Below are 8,796 nucleotides of genomic sequence, written 5' to 3'. Positions count from 1 at the left end.
AAATTGGTTCAGGCCACTATTTGTTTCATCAGGCGGAAACCTTAAGAGGTCTTTGTTTGCAGTCCATCAGCTTGCCTGATGAATTTTTTTGTTAATTACCACAACGATAGTAGAATTTGTTCATTTTCCCAGAGGTTTATCCATCATAACTTATTACTGACACTCGTGACCAAAAACAAGACATGTTCAGCAACGTTTCCTCTCAACAACAAACATTTTTCTTGTCTTGTAACTCGGCCGTCGACAACCGGATCAACGCATCATATTCCGACGCAGCTACCTTTTCGGCTGCTTTATTGCAATAGATCTGGCAAAATACAAGAAATCTGTCGTGTCGATTCTATACATTCTACTGCTATTTTCTGTCTGTTTCTTGCCTTTTGTTGTCTCCACTGGGGTTTTTGTTTTCTTGGTTAGCTGTTGCCATGCAAAGACATTTCGTCTTGGTAAACTGAAAATAAACCCTGAACGGAAGAAGATGTATTTTCACCGGGTGCTAGGGTTATGCAAAGGAGCTTTGACACGAGCGATAGCTGTGTAAACACACTGACTGTGGCAGATTTTAATCTGTTCTCGCGTGCAATCCAAGGAGATACCCACCGGTTTGAACTTATAGAACGGTTTATTAAGGTATGAAATTTACTGTGATGTGCTTTTTAGGCTTCATTTAGACCCAGCTTTTGAGATTTTCCCCGTCAAATTTGGCTAAATTTTAGTAGGTGATCAAAGGCCTCGGAGTAGGGTGTCTTCCAGCCTCGCTGGTAAGCTGAGAATTTTTCGAAAAGTTTCCATATTTCATCAGTCAGAGTAATGAATGTACCTTAAAATTCGTATGAAATCGAAATTTCGTGAGCTGCATTTTAGGCGACGTAGCACGCTTCACAAAATCGATGAATTTTACCTTTCTGATCACGGTCGGCAACCTCAGTTCGGCCAAAATTCAATTTTGGCTCGTAGCAAAGCGAAAATAAGGAATTGGAAAATAGTAAATTGCTTTTATATATATATATGGGTCAAACCCTTTTCACTGACAAAAAAATGAAGGAAAAGTATTTTTGGTCCCGAAGTCGAGTGGACCGCTTTTAGCGGGACTGCCACTTAATTTGTTATACTCCCATTTACTACGCTAGGGCGAAACGGCCCTGATAACGGTTATTAAGGTGTCGCCAATTTTGGTTATATCAGCATAATTTCAAATGTAGTAAATATCTCGTCGCGAAACTTGGTAAGTGAATAGAGGACAAATGTCTATTTTTTTGACAACAAAATTGACAGCAAATATCAAAATATGACGTCACAGTTAATGACGTCATGCAATAACCTTCATTAAAAGTTTTTAAATTCCAGCTTTTTCTGTACTTCTTTAGAAAGAGCAAAGCAACAGTAGTTAAAAGCTGAAAACCGTTTGTCAATATCTCAAAAATTAAAGGAGATATGACATTTTAAATTTTAGAGAATGCTCAGCCCAAAACCGAGGACTCCCCCTTGTGTTTTCCTGGAAGCAATCTCACTTATGTTGCATATTGACTGTACTATATGAGTGTAATCCAAAAAATTGCCCATCAATGTTTTTCCTGCCGTTCTAAACACCTCAAATCGTATTTTTGACGTCATTAGAGGTGACGTCATCAATTATTCAAACAACAAAAACTTGTTTAAGAGGCCAAGACTAAAAAAGTTAAAATGATACGATTTTTAGCAGCACTAAGTACTCTTTATTATCAAATTCTAAGAGTTCCTCAAAGAAAAATGAAGAAAAAAAATCATGGGGGTTGACTTTAGAGGAGCACAATGGTTCCGGGGAAAACTGAAATTTCTTTAAATTGCTATAACTCGAGAAATATTTGTCCCGGCGAGGAACGGTTTTCAGTATAATAGTCCCCTAGTCATACTCTTTTAAATGATGTATTTGGTGGTTTGAAATTAGAAAATTTGTATGACACGTTTTTTGTGACGTCATCAAATATGACATCACAATATGACATTTTGACATTTTGTTACAATTGAAATGATCAAGACAACGATCCAAGGCAGTGTGCAAAGTTTCGTACAAAAATATGCAAAGGGGGCAAACTTGCCCTGAATGACCGATTTTAAGGCCGTTTGGCCCCCGCTTGCCCATGAATGTGTCCAACTTTGGTCACCTTTGGTCACACTGAATTTTTATTTCTTTACGGTTTTTTCACGTTTACTACTTTCATTACTTTACCAATTAAAATGTATGCAAATACCCTTCATAGTGTTAATAAAATGAAAAATTGAATTGAATTACATCTAGGATAAAAATGATGGAAAATCTTTCAAATAATATAATCGAGAACAGCCAGCTAAAGATACGATTGTAACCGCAGTTTCACTTGTGTTAAACTCAGCGCTTGAACAACGGCGCAAAACGATTCCAAACCGTAACTTCATTTTAATCAAAATTGAGAAACGTTCTCTATTTTCTCACCATTACTTTATATTTTATTTTTGTCTCCTTCTGTTTTTTGCTATGTATATTGCCATACGGTAGGCTTAAAACTACCTGCCCGGTGTTACTTTAATATGGTGATCTCTACGATTGTTCTAATAATAGTAGTAGTAGTAGTAGTAGTAATAATAATAATAATAATAATAATAATAATAATAATAATAATAATAAATAAATAATCTTTATGGAGGAAGCTCCCGTCACATTGCGTGGTTTTCAGGGAGTTCCTCAGTAACTAAGGTAAAATTAGAGTAAAAAATTTAAAACTAATCACAATCAAATCCAAGTATTAATAAAAAATGGAAGTACAAATTGAAAATCACTTTTAAAATTTAAACCTATCAAGTAACGACATTCTAAAGAATTAAAAGGAAGTTTTTTTTTTTATGTCCATAGGGCATTCCAATCGGGTAAAGCACTATTTAGTGATCTGAACAAACCCCAGTTACTACTTGATTTAATGCATCGAATAGTGTCCTTTGAGCGAGTGTTATGACTATGGTAATCTACACCTTGGATAATCATATTGTTTCTGTCGTTTAGTTCTCAGTACACGTGTATCAAAGGGTATTGAGAATAGATTAGTTCTATTTCAGAAATTCCATACAAAGTTGCCAATCGTATTTAACTTTTCAAACTTTCTTGCTAAACGTCATTAAAAAACTAATTTTCGCCAGGTAGAATATCTGAACGTAGCCTCCAATGCAGAGGCTCTTTGGGTTCGTCATTTTATCGTTCCCTCTCATAATGTGCATTGCCTTTCCCTAATTTGAATGACAACCTGCTATATCTCCCCCTCTAAGCGTCCAAATATGTTCTGCAAACTAAATAATTTCTTTAATCAAAATGAACCACATCTAAGCATAAATGTTTATTTTTCTTCTTATAATAGGTATCGTCTGTCTGTAACTTAAATTGACGCCTGTTATATTCCGTCCCTTCGAAGCTTTCAAATAATATATTCTTCAAAATTAATCATTTCTTTAAAACTAATCAAATTTAAGTATAAATCTTTATTTTTTCTTACAGTACATCTAGGTATTGTCTTTTCGTCACTTACATTGACCTGTCACTGCTAATCTTTCAAAAAATATGTTCCATAAAATTAATAAGACCCATTTTACCGATTACAGGCGACTTTCTGGCAGGTAGAAAACCGTGGAAGTCAAGTCATAGTACTTGAATATCCCCAGATAATATACATTGCGAATCATATAGAATTTCAGCAATCTGGCAATCAGCAACTAGACGGCAGTAGTTTGAAGTGTTGTCTAGCTGTAACTGTAGAATAATTGTTTAACTCCACTGCGAATATCATTCATTCTCCAAAGGTAAAGTCCTGGGTTTAGTGAAGGGGACAACAATAAAACCACCATTGTCACCCTATCAACCACAAATATTTCCGAGCTAAACTGAAGACTAATATAAACCCCACTAGAGACAACATAGGGTAAAAAACAAAACGAAAATAGCAAGAGAATATATATGATCGTGGCAATAGATTTCTTGTATTTCGCCAGATCGATTGCTTGTCGCCCAAAATTTTGGGATGCTTCGTTCGCTTGGACTAACTGTTGGTGATGACGGATAATTCGGTAAACTTTAAAGTAGGCAAATGACATGGTCAGATAGCAAATGAGAATTATTGCTACAATGGCAATACTCATTTTATTTCCATACTTCTGGCTTTTAGTTGCCAAAACACGAAAAACGACCGCAGGAATCGGTGCCAGTAACAGTAAAACCACCGTGAAATACTGCCCACCACGTGATGTGACCAGCGAACGTCGAGACATGTGCAGCCATCGTTCAATGGACAGGATTGCTAAAAGAAGAATTGTGCAACTAATGAAGTAGAGGGCACTGCCTGCGCCGATTGTCCTCAGGGTCAAAGCAAGCTTTAACTTATGGCAATTTGCCTCTTGGGTTGCAAAGTACGTAAAATAGGCGGCGGCAAAGAAAGGCTGGGAGATGAGTCCTGTACACAAATCTGTGAGCGCTAATCCGCTTAGAAGAACGTGGAACGATGATCTCACAAACGTTCTCTTCCAAATTACCACCAAAATCAAGGCATTTCCCGTCACTGCCACTGGCGATAAAACAGCAATTGCTATCGAGGTCGAGAAAGCAACTTCGTAAGAGAAAAAATCTTTTAGCCTGTTGTCGCCGATTGTGCCACAAGTTGTGAAGAAAGTCTTTTCTGGAGAGGGCGTGTTATTAAACATCGCCTATCTTTGTTCATGAGCGTTGGCAATCAGATCTGCTGGGTAAACCTCGGCGAAATAGAACCTTCCTTTGCAGGTTAAAATGCAAATTTTACTACCACAGAATACGAAATAATGGACAAAACTGTCTCGTGAGCCAAATTGATGCATAGACTGTAAACAAAGGCCTTTCAAGGCTTCTATCTAATAAAACATCTGCGTTTCAACGTTCTGTTTGCAAATCCCGTATTGGAGACAAAATATGGAATAGCCTGCGTTGATAGGTGGGCGTCATAAAGAGGTTTTCTCCGCTGACGCTACAACGAATCTCGGCATTTTTCTATGTATTGTAAAAATTAACTAATCTTTACTTTTATTTATAGTGTGCACGTGAACATCTTTAAAATTGATTTATGTCAGTTTTCATTGGATTCTGATTAATTCAAATGGGTTCTGCTATAATAAGTACAACCCTGAATAAACATTTGGTTTGAGGTCACACACACAAGGGGACATTTTGCGGGGGGCGTGCATGAAGCACCTGGAACATGGGCATAAGCATGTTGCAGGGGCACGGCGAAAGCTGGTAAACACGAGCGGATATTGGTTCACTCCTGTGTTGTAGCGGTGACAGTTTGCAAGAGCAGTCAGTGCACTGGATGCGACATTGACAATTGATAAATTCATTTTGTCTTTGCTTCATGATGCACGAATTCAAACTAGCTGAGTCTGCATCATATTGAACCGATAGTTTGAAAAACAAACTTACGGAAATGACAAAACTGCTCTTTCTAGACGATTTTTTACAACTTATGGTTAGTGTCTTTGAAACGCTTTTCCCATTTTTAGCTTAAAGGTTCTTTCTAGGTAAAGATATTTCTTTTTTCTTATACTCGTAGCATAACAATTATTTAAGAAATAGAAAACATGTACCGTGTTTCTACAGAGTTGTAGAAACACGGGTGGAAGTTTGGGAGAACGAGAAATTCTGTGGGAACAAGAGCCGCAGGCGAGTGTTTCCACAGCTTTTGCGAGTTCTCCCAAACTTTCAAAAAAAAAGTTTGATTATCAAAATGTAAATTGTCTTTGCTCGCGCCATCATTACGTCAACATCTCGTGCTAGTTCTGTGTTTCCATCGAGTTATAGAAACACGATTTTTAACCAATCAGTATGGGTATTTTCTTTGGACTGTTTTCTAATAAGTATTATTAAGTATAATATATATCGTGCTATTACTCAATTATTCAGTTGTTGTTCTGAATTACTTCCTTCTTGCAGTGTATTGACACTAATAAAATTCCCAAGAAAATAAGTTATCAGTCAATCTCCAGTCATTCCGATCAGGAAAGAAGTATTTTGTCTGCATTGAAAAACTCAAAGGAGCTATGCCGAGATTCTGATTATTCTGATGTATAGATTAGTACTTTTAAATAAATCCAAATAGCCCTTAAAAGTGTCAAATGTATTTAGCACTGTTGTGCTTATTGGGGACACTAGACATAAAACTAGCTAATCTTACCACCAAGCCTCGCTTTTAAAATGCAAATTGTAAATATTATCGTGAAAAATTCCCGAAGAAGCAAAGATAAAACGAAATATCCACATCACAACAACACGAAAGCGCCAAAGGTTTGAGGAAATTTCTCGCGAACCAAGCTTCGTGGTGAATTTTGAGCTGTGATGTAACAATGTATGCTGAAAACTGATGAAGGAAACTCAAAATAATAACAATAAACAAATAATCAAAGCAATAATAGTAAACTGAAGACCGTAAGACGATGACAGATTAAGAAGGATAACGCAAGGACAAACTTGAAAAGAACTGAACGTAACTCCTTTACCCCTATTCAGAACAAAGGGGGAGGGGACAGAAAGTTATCATAGTAGCTGATTTTAACGTTCCACAACTTAATGTTGCAATATTTAACAGATAGCCGATAAACTCTGCTATTTTATTATGTGAACTTTATTTGGGAACACATTGATATTACATTTCATTGTACTCAAACTTTGATGTTTCCATGGTAGTTGTATTTTAAAAGGCACATTTTTATGTAAATTTCTAATGTTCTTTCATAAACAAAATTTCACTTTAATATTATTTTTCCATTGTTTCGTCTTTTAGCATTGCTTTAGCACTTTTGCGTAATTTTGACGTTTTCGAAATCAAGAAAAAAATCAAAATGAAGATAAAATCCTAAGGCTACAAAATTGGCCGCAACATTTCTTGATTGCATTATTAGATACCGAAATTGAACAAAAGTGGTGACTCTAAATACATTTCCTGCAACTGCTATTAATTTTTCAGATGTCTTTTTTTATTTTTGATTGATTGTAACTTAATCTGTATTTGCAATAGCATCGTTTTGCTACTTTTTCCAGCCTGCTTTTTGTTTGCAGTGCATGACAGCTTGATTTCAACCGTTTTCCAAAACGAACAAACTGAATAAATTGCTTCAGTATTTCTTGTTTTGTTATTTTTTCCCCTAGGTATGTTAAAACCTTTCTTACATGTACAGCCTTAGTACTCAATCGATTCCCTGATGTACATCCTTACACGTCTGAAATTTAATCATGAAAATGCAGACGGCTGCGATATTAAATTGTGTTATCTCTGAGTTTTTTCACCTCGGAAAGACAGCTTGATTTCAACCGTTTTCCAAAACGAACAAACTGAATAAATTGCTTCAGTATTTCTTGTTTTGTTATTTTTTCCCCTAGGTATGTTAAAACCTTTCTTACATGTACAGCCTTAGTACTCAATCGATTCCCTGATGTACATCATTACACGTCTGAAATTTAATCATGAAAATGCAGACGGCTGCTATATTAAATTGTGTTATCTCTGAGTTTTTTCACCTCGGAAAGAAGACATTTTTTTACAAAAAAAAAACGTTCGCAATCAGGTTCGACGGACATACGTTTTCTCCAATGTAAAGCTAATTTCAATCTGTTTTGAATTTTGCGGCCATGATTGCACTTTCAAAGCATGCATGTGAACAATTCATCGAAATTCATTCAAAGACATGCACCAAAGACGTGCAAGTCACAAAAGTCTCAACAATTCTGTCTATTTTCCATTTCCTCACCATAGCACCTGTGACAAGCCTTAAAAATTCAAAACTGTGAATTAATTTGCCGTTAACATGTACATATGCATTTTGCCTAACAAATCACTTACCGGCTTCCTCGTCGAGATGGTGATCGTATTCCCTCTTTTGTTCGCGCATGTTCAATACACAAAAACAGATACGAATCGTCAAAAAACCCTCACCAATCGTGCCATTGGTAAATGTCACCATTCGTCAAAGGAGCTTTACGATTCGTACCATTGGTACGAATGGCAAGCTCATCAGTCGATTGGTGTACCATTTGTAAACTGCATATCCACTCGAGAGCGGTGCCAAAGCTTTTGTTTCATTTTATTTTCTTACTTTTTAATCTTATCCCTTTGATTACCTTGAATGATGATCCTACACACATTGCTCCGGGGCATCGAATTTCAGCGTGCTCTTTCAGTATCCGTAAAAACAATATAAAAATTGTTATTCATGTAACTACAAAGAATTATTTTCAGAGACGACTCAAAATATAAATACACATTTTATGTTTCCCCTAAGGACGGGTTGTTTCTGAACTATCTGTTTCTGCTACTACCGATGAAAATCAAAGCGAATTTCTTTTGTTCAGAGCACTTACATTTAGGAAAGGAAGGAGAGAAAATGTGATGAAGAGATATGACTTTATTTTAATGTTGTTTTGAAATGTTTGGTTTTTATACTCAGTGCAATTTTCATCATCTTAGATGATTGGTCGTCATATTTACCTTAGAGGACAGAAAGGAACCATTAAACATCATGCACAAAAAGAACGTTTTTAATCAGTTTTCCTGTTATGCTAAGCTAAGCCTACCGAGCTACATTTTCCTTTGCGAAATTAATCCATTTCCTTTGCCAGATTAATCCGTTTGCTCTCACGGAAAAAGAAAAAATAGTAGGAATTGACTTTGCTGAACCTTTGTTCCAAATTTTTGCAATTCTATGCTGTCACGTAGCTCATTACAAAGTTATAAGGGAGGGAGCCTTACCGAACAATACGTTAATATTGATTTGCATGTT

At 36.1% G+C, this 8,796-nt stretch overlaps 1 long non-coding RNA gene across 1 annotated transcript in view; it reads right to left on the bottom strand.

Annotated features, from left to right (window-relative positions):
- Window positions 1-8,744, bottom strand: part of LOC145470588 (uncharacterized) — a 9,891-nt gene extending 1,147 nt beyond the window's left edge. The window contains exon 1 of the long non-coding RNA XR_014042506.1: window positions 7,860-8,744. This is a non-coding gene — a long non-coding RNA (uncharacterized LOC145470588). The remainder of the gene's footprint in view (window positions 1-7,859) is intronic.
- Window positions 8,745-8,796: the final 52 nt, after the last annotated feature.

Source organism: Orbicella franksi, chromosome 15 (genome assembly GCF_964199315.1).
Source record: "Orbicella franksi chromosome 15, jaOrbFran1.1, whole genome shotgun sequence".
Lineage (NCBI taxonomy): Eukaryota > Metazoa > Cnidaria > Anthozoa > Scleractinia > Merulinidae > Orbicella > Orbicella franksi.
The sequence above is the reverse complement of the archived record's forward strand: the minus strand, read 5'-3'. Positions and strand labels throughout refer to the sequence as shown.